This window comes from Bubalus kerabau, chromosome 3 (genome assembly GCF_029407905.1).
Source record: "Bubalus kerabau isolate K-KA32 ecotype Philippines breed swamp buffalo chromosome 3, PCC_UOA_SB_1v2, whole genome shotgun sequence".
Taxonomy (NCBI): Eukaryota; Metazoa; Chordata; class Mammalia; order Artiodactyla; family Bovidae; genus Bubalus; species Bubalus kerabau.
This window is the reverse complement of record NC_073626.1, coordinates 124769552-124781434: the sequence shown is the minus strand read 5'-3', so window position 1 is coordinate 124781434 and position 11883 is coordinate 124769552.

The window sequence follows — 11883 nt, the reverse complement described above, 5'->3', positions numbered from 1 at the left end:
CAGCTATGGAGAACTGGGCAAATGTCATAGCTTGGAGCTCACCGGGCACTGCTCCAGGGAGGGTCGAGGGTCTTCAGAAAGAAAGCCTTCCATGCTCTTTGCAAAGGAAAAGCTTTCTTCATGGAGAGGCTTGGTTGAGGCTCTGGGAAGAAATCATTTTTTGTGCCTCAGTCCTACACGTTCTTAGAAGGAGTCTTTCTCTGTCTTGATGGCCCAGGGTAGAGGCTGAGGGCACTGAGATGGCCCCACAGGTGTTTGTCCCGGCTCTGCTACATTCTCTCCAAGTGGCCCCTCCTCTCTTGGACTGCTCAGGATTGCCCCAGCTCTTGGGTCCTAGTACCCACCAAGCTGAGTGCTCAGTCCTGGGAGGTGGGACTATGCACACACTCCCTCTCTCCAGCTGGAGAGCTCATTCCCTGAGGGTCCAGACCACTTCTCCCACCTTCCTGGTGAAGTAAAGCATTAGATGCTCCTGTTAGTTCATTCAGACTCACATTGCACTAACTAAACAGGCCATCACCCCTGCTCTGTATCCCCACCAAGTCCCCTTTCCTATTCTGGACCCCTATTTCCTGACCCGAAAAGAGTGAGTCAGGTACCTACAAACTGGTGGCAGTGGTTCTGTGGCTCTGAGGGGTAGACGGAGAGGGCCGCTACTCCTTCCATTTTATAGATGGAATATCTGAGGCTCAGGGATGACCTGACTTCACCAACGTCATTCAGCTAGAAGGAGGGAGAGCCAGAAACAGAACCCAGGGCTTCTGGATCCCTGTCCAAGACTGCTGGCAACTGAAGAACAGAGAACACAGTCCATAGTTGTGGGGACCCCCTCAAACCCCAAGTCTGAGGAGAAAACTAGTTTCTCTTAGGTGTCAAGCATCTTCTTTGAAATGACCCTTCTCACTTTGTCTCTCTGGGCAGGACCTAACTGATTCATTCCCTGCCTCCATCCGAGTACCTCTGGGCCTTTAGTTGTCTGCTGCCTACTCTTCCTTAGGGGCAGTGGCCTGGGCCACACCTCCAGGCCCACTTTGTCCTGTCAGTCTGCTGCCCTTGTCAGCCATGCTAGGCGACCCACGGAGTATCTGAGGGAGACTGGCAATCTTAAAGGCAAATTGTGGCAGGAATCCCTGGGGAGACTTCCTGGGGATGCTCATGCCAGCCCGGGCCAGCAGGGGGCGTGCAAGACCCTGCATCCCAAGGCACAAGGTAAGGATGGGAAACGGAGATTGGAGGCTGGATTGTGGGGTTGGGGGCGGGGGTGGGATAGAGGCAGGGTCAGAGTCCAAGCCCAGGTGGCCCGCTGAGCGTGCATATGATAATTTCCAGCTGCTGCCCCAATTGCTCCCATAGACTGGGGTGTTGGATAACCATTAAACCATCAGGCTCCCAGGTCCCACAGAGCACATCTGGGTGACTTTGGAGATTATTCTCTGAGTTGTTTCAGTTTGAGATACAGAATTGGGAACTGAATTTCATTCCTTCTCCCCACAGGAGCTGAAATGGTCTAACCTGGTCTTTTCTACATCGCTCATATTTCTATTCTTTTCCTCAAACACAACGTGGTCCAGCCCAGCACTCCTCCAGCTTCAGTGAGCATCAGCGTCACCAGCGACTTGCCAAAACACAAAATCCTGCCAAAATCAGGATTTTGATCTGGGAGATCTGGGGTCCAGCCTTCCACCTCAGTTCCCAAACTAGTTACAGGATTTATTGGAAGTAAGGGCTGTAGATTCAGACAGACGTTAGAATCTTGGCTGTGCTGCATTCTAGCTGTGTGACCCCAGGCAAGTCTCTCACCCTCTCTGAACCAAGTTTTCCTGAAATGTAGGGAAGGCAATGTCCACCTCACAGGCTCCAGGTGAGGTCTGAATGGGATGACTAAACATCTGTGAAGCCTCTTGTGTATCACAGGCAGGCACTCTAGAATATTCCTTTCTAGAAGGGGCGTTATGGCAGAGGTGGGGAAGGCAGAGGCCATGCAGCCAACCCTCCTCCTTGTGCCAGTAGAGAAAGTAAGGGTAGGAGCCCAGCCCAGGTCCCACTTGGGGGCCTGGCAGAGCTGGTGCAGGGTGGGCAATTCTGCTTGTTTGCTCTCCCTCCAGCTGAGAGGCTGTAGCTCACAAGCCCAGCAGGCAGCGTGTCTTCTTAGCTGTCTGAGCAAACATCAGTATTAGAAGCAGCCTAACCTCCAACCCTGCACCCTACGCAAGTCTGCTGAGTCACTACTTCACTGAGTTGCTGCCTCCTCCCTCCTTCCTCCAGCACCTCCCAGCCTCCATGGGCTCTGCCAGAGCTGGGAGCAGGTGAGTGAGGAGCTGGACTCCTCCCACCCCCACCCCCGCTTCCTCCAGGGCAGGAGGTACTGGGCAAGGAAGCTGTGCCAGGATGGACCCTCCTGGGTCTCTGCTCCCATACTCTACAGCACTCTCTTGCCTGTGTTTCATTAAATTGGAGTCTTCCCCTCCTGCTCCCCCTTATCCTCCAGCACCTAAAGTAGCACTGTTTGGGCTCATCTCAGGGTGCCCAGGACCAGGCCACCAGCAGCTTCTCTGTCTTTAGTTCCCATAGCTCTTTGTCAGGCGTTGGGCTCAAGCTGAGTTCTGGTCCCTTAGAAAGAGAAACCGTTGTCTGTCTCCTAACCTCAGTTTGCTCATCTGGGAAATGGGAGCCCACAGCAGCACTTACCTATTTCTCTTCTACAGAAATCTTGTCCCAAAGCTGCCCACATGTGCAGGAATAGGGCTTGAAGCCTAGGGCACGCCCCCCACCCCTCGACTTGGAGAGAAGGGAAATGGTTTCTTTTCTCAAAAATAATTGTATTCATTTATTTTGAGTGTGCTGGCTCTTTGTTGCTGCGCAGGCGTTTCTCTAGTTCTGACAAGCGGGGCTACTTCCTAGCTGTGGTGTGCAGGCTCCTTATTGCAGTAGCTTCTCTTGTAGCAGAGCATGGGCTCTAGGGTGTACAGTCTTTAGTAGTTGTGGCACAAGGGCTTAGTTACTTCTCAGCATGTGGGATCTTCCCAGATCATGGATTGAACCCATGTCTCCTGCACTGGCAGGCGGAATCATTACCACTGAGCCACCAGGGAAGCCCAGGAAGTGGCTTCTTGCAGGGCCATTTTAATCCCTATGGCACAGGGCAAGCAGACAGTGAGTCTGGAGCTGCCTTTTCTCTTTCTAGGGCTGTCCGTCTCAAAGATATGTCAGTGGGGTTTCTATGTGGGCTCAGTGGAGTGCAGTCTCTGTCCCAGGGTCCTCTTGCCTCTTTACCTTTCGTATTACTTGTTAAGGTGGAGAGAGGCTGGGGGTCCACTGGCCTCCAGATATAACTTTTGAAAGTAGAGGTTCCTGTTTGAGGAGTAAGCCAACGTGGAGAGATGATTTCTTATCCTCCCAGTGCTCCCCACCCATCCACCCACCCCCCCTCCCCTTCCCCCACGCACACCCTATATGTGAAAGGGGCTTCCCTGGTGGCTCAGACATTAAAGAATGCCTGCAATGTTGGAGACCCAGATTTGATCCCTGGGTTGGGAAGAGCCCCTGGAGAAGAGAATGGCTACCCACTGCAGTATTCTTGCCTGGAGAATTCTTTGGACAGAGGATATTGAGACCCTGGGCGTTCTCCATTTGTCCCTTAGGGGAAAGAGGCCTCGGGGCCCTGCGAGTTTCTTTGCCAGTTGCAGCCATCTCTATTCCAGACATGTGGAGCTCCTCCAGCTCTTTCGAATCCTCCAAAGACCCTCCGGTGTTTAGCTCAAAGGAACACTTTGATGTCCTAAATGACAAAGCCGGGCATCACGGAGACTGCGTGGAGATAGCTCCCTGCAGACATGCCGGGAGGGGCAGCTGCCTGGCTGTCAGCACTTCTGGCCATCTGAAGTGTTTTGTTTCAGCTCTATGTGGGCGTCTTTGTTGTCAGAGCCGCCCCTGCATGGCTTCTCTTGGGTTTCCTTGGAAAGTATGGAGTTGCTGGGCCAGCCTAGTACCTGTGGCAAGACAGGGCCTGGATCTGCCCCAGGAAGCGGGAGCCCTGTTTTGTCACCTGCCTGAGTCCTCTCCCCAACCCAGGCTACTCTGGACACCAAGGGGGTGGGGCTTTTGCATCCAGGAGCTTTACACACTCTGGTTCTAATCCCAGTTTTGGGGTAAGTATCAGTTTCCTCATCTGTTAAATAGGGATGATAATGATAATACCTACCCTAGAAGATGGGCTGGCACACATACACCCTGGAGAGTCCCTGACACAGGCCAGCTTTCAATAGTACCAGCTCCCATCCCCTTTCTTTCCCTTCTTCTTTATAACTTGATAGTCCTCGTTTGGGCCTGTTCATTAAAATTCCCTAAGGGCCATTTATGGTGTACCAATGCCCAGACTTCAGCCAGACTGATGACAGAGGAGCTCGGAGGGTGAGGTTTACTTCTGTGCTATTTTAAGGCTCCCCAGATGATGCTAAGATGCGGTTGAGAGACAGAACTCCTGATCCCGCTTTAACTGTGTCCCACGCAGCATGACTTGTGCTGTCCAAAATGGACGTCACTAGCACAGTAACTATTTAAGATTAAATTCACTTAAAACATTTATGTATTTATTTAGCTGCATTGGGTCTTCGTTGCAGCATGCAGGATTTGCATTGCATCACATGGGATTTTTCATTGCAGAGCATGGACTCTAGTAGCGGATCTTGGGCTTAGTTGCTCTGAGACTGGTGGGATCTTAGTTCCCCGACTAGGGATAGAACCCCTGTCCCCTGCATTGCAAGGTGGATTCTTAACCACTGGACCACCAGGGACGTCCCCTAAATTCACTTTAAATAAAATAAATTGAAACTTCCTGTTTGCGATCACAATACAACTTTTTAAGTGCTCAGTAGCCACGGCTGGTGGCTGCCGTATTGGACTGCGCAGCTCTCAAGCATTTCCAGTAGTTCAGAAAGCTCTTTTGGAGTGCACTTCAAGACCAGAGTTGTCCACGGGAAATATGACGCAGGCCATGTATGTAATTCATGTAATTAGAATTTTTCTAGGAGTCACATTAAGTAAAAAGCAGGTGAAATTAATTTGAATAATATATTTTATGTAATCCTATCCATACAAAAATGTGGGAATTCCCAGGTGGCTCAGTGGTAAAGAATCTGCTCAGCGGTAAAGGAGATGTGAGTTCAACCCCTGGGTCAGGAAGACCCCTGCAAGGAGGAAATGGCAACACACTCCAGTATTCCTGTCTGGAGAATCCCATGGACAGAGGAGTCTGGTGGGCTACAGTCCATGGGGGTCACAACGAGTCAGACATGACTGAGTGACTGGCCACCACCATGCATCCAAAAGATGATATTAGAGCATGTGATCCATTTTAGAGAAAGTAATGAACTATCTTGCATCTTTGGTGTATTCAGTCTTCAAAGGATGCATTTTTACACTTTGAGTACATCTCAGTTCGGACAGGCACCTTTCAAGGACTTGGCACAACGTGCCCTGCACAGCGTGGTTACAAGCAAGTGCCTGGTGACATGGAAGCCATTTTCTGTGAACATCCTCTTCTTGACAGAATGACATGGCTTTAGAGCTTTAGGACATATGAAGTGTTTTGTTACACACATCTGCTGCTGCCCCCAAGGGCCTCCTGCCCAGGTACTATAATCTTCAGGCCCGGAACACAGAGCTGGTGCAGCAGGGAGACAACACTAGAAAGCAGGTGTACATCCTGTGGGCTGTTGTTGTCCCCAAATTACCGAGTGTCCAGTTCTGGGCAAGTGCCATTTGTGTTGGCCAAAGAGACTAGTCATCCCTTGGGAATGGAGAGCCTTTCCTCTATTCTTCTTTTTCTCATCCTGCCTCTGGCATTCCCTCCACCAGCCCATGGGTCGTTGAGGAAAACGTTACTGGAGTGACCTGAGTATTGCTGGAAGGTAGTCCCCACCACCATTCACCATTTCTTGCTGCGTCTGCGGTACTATCGTCCATAGATGGTAAATGTGTCACCAGGGAGAGTTCATGCCGCCATCTACCAACATATATTGATTAGCCATATTGCTTCATAGTAGAGGGTGGCCAGGCACGAATGGGATGCTGTGACAAAAGAATATGGAATATAAAAACCAAAGTACAGAGCTCTTCCTAGGATGAGAGAAGGAGTCAGAGCTGGGGCAGGCAAGGAAGTCAGGGGCGATGAGAAGATGTGGGGCCAAGGGTTGGGCAGAGAAGAGAGACCTGGCAGAGTGCGGGAAGAGTGAGGGCAGAAAGCCTTGTCCTTGGAAAGATGAGACCTGCCTTTGCCCAGGCACGTGGGGCCCTGGTGGCTGGTGCTGGAGGCAGATAAATATATGTGACATCAGAGGCTTGGGGAAGAATCCTACCCAGTCTTTTTAGATTTGATCCCACTGCTTCCTTTAGAAGCCCAGCTGACAGTGGAGCCTTCAGGGATTTAGAGTTCAGCTCTTGGCCTTGGGGCTGGTGGGCTTTTGGGGACATTACTATTGCTGGGCTCCTGTATGCCGTAACATCACCCCCCTAGGTATACAGCTGACACCATATTAGAGGTGCCCTGATACTCTCACACTTTTCTCTATCTTTATTCTGACTTACTCTCCCAACTACTCTCCCCAATCTGTCCCTGCTTGTTCCAGGGTCTGTGGAACTTATTTCTAAATTCCCTCCACATCTGGGGACCCATGGGGGAGGTATAGCCTGATATCTCTTTGGTTTCTAGCCTTTTCTTCCTTTGTGACTTAAACTCAGTTCTCTCTCTTTCTAAGCATCCCCACTCCCAGTGCAGATCTTGGTTCATCCCACATGGTGTCACCCCCTCCAGGCCCTCCCAGACTCCACTGGTAGGACATGGAGACCTGACTCCAGGTCTCTTCCCTAATTACTTTAGCCAGAGTAATACTGGCATGGAAAGTGATATATTGCAGGCATACGACAGCTATTCAAATCTAGAGACCGCTGGCCTGGGCCAAACTGTTCTTTCTTATCCATCTGACAAATGCTCGCTGAGTACCAAATCCACACCCTGTCCCACCCCAGGGCCTCTGATCCGACTGGCCATGCCTGCACGGATTGGTTTTGGATAATGGGCTAATGAATCAGGATCATCCAAATGGCTTGCTTTTGCACTGAAGTGTCCAAACGTCAGGCAGCTCTGTTCATGGACTCGGCGTGTAATGATCCCTCTCAGAAAATCATAATCCATCAATCTCCCCTTCCAAGACCATCAATCAGTGTTCCAGAGCCCACAGCTGCGTTCTCATTCCAGGAGTTTTCAATCACTTCCCTTTTCCCTCATGCTTGCAGAACAATGCAGTGACACTCGGAAATTGTGTTTTGACATGAAATCATTATGTGTTTTAAAACCTCTCCTTCAGGGTTGGTCTTTTCCTGCCTTTTGCTCTCCCCTGACACATCTCCTGCTGTGAACTTCAGTGTAAGCCCCGTTCCTTTGTTAAATTCCCAGGCACAGGTGAGGGATGCACAGTCCAAAGAGAAGAAATATAGGAAAAATAAGCTGCCCATTTTATTCTGGTACTATCACTACTCTAATTAATTTATCTCCTCTAATCAGAGTTCTCCTAGTATACTTCCGGCATGGATGTTTGATGAACTGGTGTATGTGTAGCGGAGGTTGGGTGGGCACAATGAGCTGGGGCAGGTGTGTGCTGTGAAGGAGTATTATAATCAGGTGCTTTTGATGTGAAATATCTATATGCATTCAGCAATCAGTCAGTAGGTGCAGGGGAGATTAAGCTAGGCATTCACAGTATGGCCCCCCTGCACATGAGCCCAGAGTGAGGGTGAGATGCATGCTGCTCCCTAAGCATGTCCTGGTCCCTGCACGCTTCTGTAAGTAGGAGCATCTCTCTTTGCTGATGCTGAGTTTCATGTTTAGAGATAAGTCTTTTTTGCACAGTGAGCCCTTAAAGACCCACCAATGACTGATCTGGTGCTCAGAGGAGTGCTGGGGGAGCAATGGACAGAGTGGGACTTCCAGGCAAGTACGCTGCATCTATCCTATCTCTTTCCCAGGGTCTTTTCATGAGAGACTTTGGTTCTAAGCAATTCCTGCTCATTGTAGAGCTAAGCCCCCTGAGGATGGGCCTGAGCCACATTTGGGAGACTCAGCACAGCAGAATCATGGCAGACCAAGGGGAGACAGGCTAAGTGTGGATCCTACTAGCTGTGTCTTCTTGGGCAAGTCACTTAACCTCTCTGAGCCTCGTTCTTTTCATCTAGAAATGGGGGCGAGTAATACCTTCTTTGTAGGGTTTGATATGAGGGCTAAAGCTAAACTGTGCTTCTGTGGGCCCTAGTGGATGTGCAGCAAATGGTGGGTCGTGTTATCATTGTGGATAAATGAGCTCTCACCTAGGAATGCTGAGCGGCCAATGTCACCGAGGTGCTTCGTTTAAAAAAGAAAAGATGCTCTTAAGTTAGTTTCTGCCGAACAACAATAACTTACACTGTAAATAATTGATGCTATGAGCAGACTCCCAGTGTTCACATCCAGGTAAGGTTTAGGAATGGTGTCTCCACATTCTAAATCGCCTCATCTTTTCTTTCTTAAATAGATGGAGTCTGTGCTGGAGGTCACAGTGAAAGTTACACCAGTGTGACTGCCAAAGAAAGTGCCACTGGGGAGACTGCAGTCTGCTCCCTGGCTCCTGGGGTAGGGGAAGCAACCTGGCTCCCCTCTATGCAATTAGGAGGCTCGCACCCAAAGACTCTCCTTTGGGGGCCCCTCCCCTCCTTTTGGCATCCACTGTTTCAAGGGTTTGCAAACTGCTTCTCAGTTTCACTAAGAGGTTCAGTTCTAGTCTGTTATTCCTTGGCAGTGTCCTCCCTTAGGGCTTCCCATGTGGCACTAGTGGTAAAGAAAGAAACCTGTTTACCAATGCAGGAGACATGAGACACGAGTACGATCCCTGGGTCGGGAAGATTCCCTGGAGGAGGGTGCGGCAACCCACTCCAGTATTCCTGCCTGGAAAATCCCATGGACAGAGGAGCCTGGTGAGCTACAGTGCATAGGGTCGCAAACAGTCAGACGTGACTGAGCAGGCGTGCACGCCCTCCCTTAACTCCTACCCATCCCCTGTCCTGGTGCCATGGGACCTGATTTTGTCTAGGACAATTATGACAATCTTTCATCAGTTTTTGGAGTAGTTAGTAATGCATTCTGTTAGAGCTGGAAGGCACCTTCCTAGAGGCTACCTTATCCCATTTTCCAGCTGAACCTTCCAGATGAGACTCCCTGGTTGGGAAGTGGCTTGCGAAAGTCGTAAAGCAACTCTGACCCTAATTCTGCAACCTCAAATCTGAGATACGCAGGTGTCAGGAGGTGAGATGCTGGGGATCAGGAACTGGCTATGGGAGTGGCCAATGCATAAACGTGACATAAACCAAGATTCACATATCTACCGAAAGAGGAGAGTGTGGTCTGGCTTCTCTGGCCTGGGTGGTGATCTCTCTCTGTAGGGGTCTGGTCTGGATTGCCAGAGGTGGAAGGTGAAGTCAAGTGGGAGGTCTGTTCATGATCTGGGTGCTCAGCAGCAAAAGAGGTAGGGTCAGGGCTGGTCCTGGCAGGAGCTGGCTGACTCCCTCTCCACTTACTGGTTACTACAGTGTGCCAGGCATTGTTCTAAGGATTTGCCCATGTTAACTCCTTAGATCCCACCACAGCTCTTGGAGGCTGGTGCTGATGCACGTAGATGAGTGATCCAGAGGTGTAAAATCACTTATCTAGAATGGGGAGCCAGGACTCAAAACTGTCCCATCATGCTCTCAAATCCCATGCTCTTTGCCTGGCTCCTCACAGCCTCGCCAGTGCTCACTGCATGGCTCCAGGTCAACAGGAAGAGAGAAGATGAGGAAACTGAGGCAGAAGCTCAGGTCAAGGCCTGATCTTGGTGGGGAGGCAGGAGATGGCCATAGCCTGACATGGCCCAGGGATCCTGGATACGGCTCTTATGCAGGTGTGGAGGCCAGCCTGCTCCCACCTGGACAGGTGAACTCAAGGGCACTCCCTAGGCCCAGCCCTGGCTTCCAGGCCTGCACTTAAACAGGACCTCCTGGAGGCGCAGGGAGGGGGGCTCATGGAAGGGGGCTCTGGGTGGAGGGAGTGTTTTCCCTGTGGGGTCCCATGAATTGCCCCTCCGAGGAGACCCCCCTCCTCCGATCCCCGCAACTGGCAGACATGAAAGAGCAGCCTGCGGGGGCCTGAGGGAGGCCCTGCCAACTCTCTGTTATAGGAACTTGCCTGCCCCAGCGGTTTTTTAGTCAAACTGCCGGTAGGGCCACCTGCTTTTTAGTTCAATGAGGCTCCCTGGGGAAGGAACTTTAAAAAGATTTAAAATCATAACAATGCTCTCCTCTGCTCAAATCGACAAATGTTTTCTTCCCCTCCATCACAGCAAGGGCACATACAGAGGAGGATAACATTGAGAAAATGCCGTTTTTGGCTGTCAGACCAAGCAGGGACAATTAACCCTTACTTAGTCAATTTCTTCCTGCTGGAGGAGGCATCCTTTGATGAGTGCATTTTTTTCCTCCCCAGCAATACCAGGCTCACCATCATAGATTTGTTTTCTGCCCAACGTTGCTGTTATGTCCATCCCCTGCTTTGCAGCCCCAGGACCATGACCTTGGCTGTTCATTCATCTTCCCTCTGGACTTCCACAGTGGCCTTGTAATAGGATTCCCCTTCCCCCCTCCACTTCCATGGTGCCATCCTGTGTGCCCCAGTCCCCCGTCTTTCCAATGACGCTCAGTGCTATGAAGGCTGTGGGTCTCTGCCAGACACCTTTCACTCCTGGCAGAGCTGTTAATGACCATGGCCTCCCTTGAGGGTAGGCACTAGGACCCACCCAGTCACAGCACCCACGTCTTCTAGCCCTGGTGCTGGACCCAAGGGGTGGCTGGTGAGAGCCTTCCTGTAGTATTGCAGTCATGTGCAGGGAGAATCTTCTAAGAAGCAGACCAGCAAAGGCATCTGCTCTTTTGTGTGGGTATGGCAGGGCTTCCGGCCTGTGATCCCAGTGTCACGGGTGCTGCGTGACAAACAGCCACAGGGGCGTGTCCCAGAACAGTGGTGTGGCTGGGGGTTTGCCTGACCCCTTTGTTCTCAGCTGAGCAGAGTCCAAGTTCCATTCTGAGATTCTCTCCAAGATGCCAAGACATACCCAATGAGTTTCAGTGAACCCCTTTATACCTAATACAGCAAAGGGGAGTCTGCTCACCACAACTTAGAATCCTGACCAACACAGAAAGTGACAAAGAGGAACCCTGATGGCAGCATTTGGCCTCTGGATGCAACTGTGTTTGACCCCAGATATCCCACCATCCTTCCCAGCTATATGAGCTGATAAGTCCCTTCATTTTCTTATGTGGTAGAGTAAGGTGTATTTTTGAAATTTGTAATCAAGTGAAACCCGAATAATATTACAGTCTTAATTACATCACATTATGTCTCTGCTCAGGCATCTCCAGAGACTCCCATGGCTCCAGGTTCAAGTGTCTTACAAAGGCTGCTGTCTTCCTAACTACCCTCTCTGAGTCGTTACTTGTTTCCACATGCTTCATCATCTCTTTACTGTCTCCCCCTGCTCCCCCCACCTCCCCACCCTCACCTCTCATTCATATCCTCTTCTCAGCACCCCCTGCTGGAAGGCACTCCCTCTTCACTCAGCTCATAGCCAGCCTGCAGGTTATTTCAGGGGACTGCAGGGACATCTCTGCAGCCCTAAAATTTATGCAATGTAAGCTCGTTCATTCATTTCCTTCTCAACATTCAGGGAAATATTATGGATGTGGGAGTTTGACAAGTTATAAATGAAGGGGTGGGTGTCTCATGGGTCCTGTGTGCCTGGTACCTCCAAGCTGAGTGCTTTATGT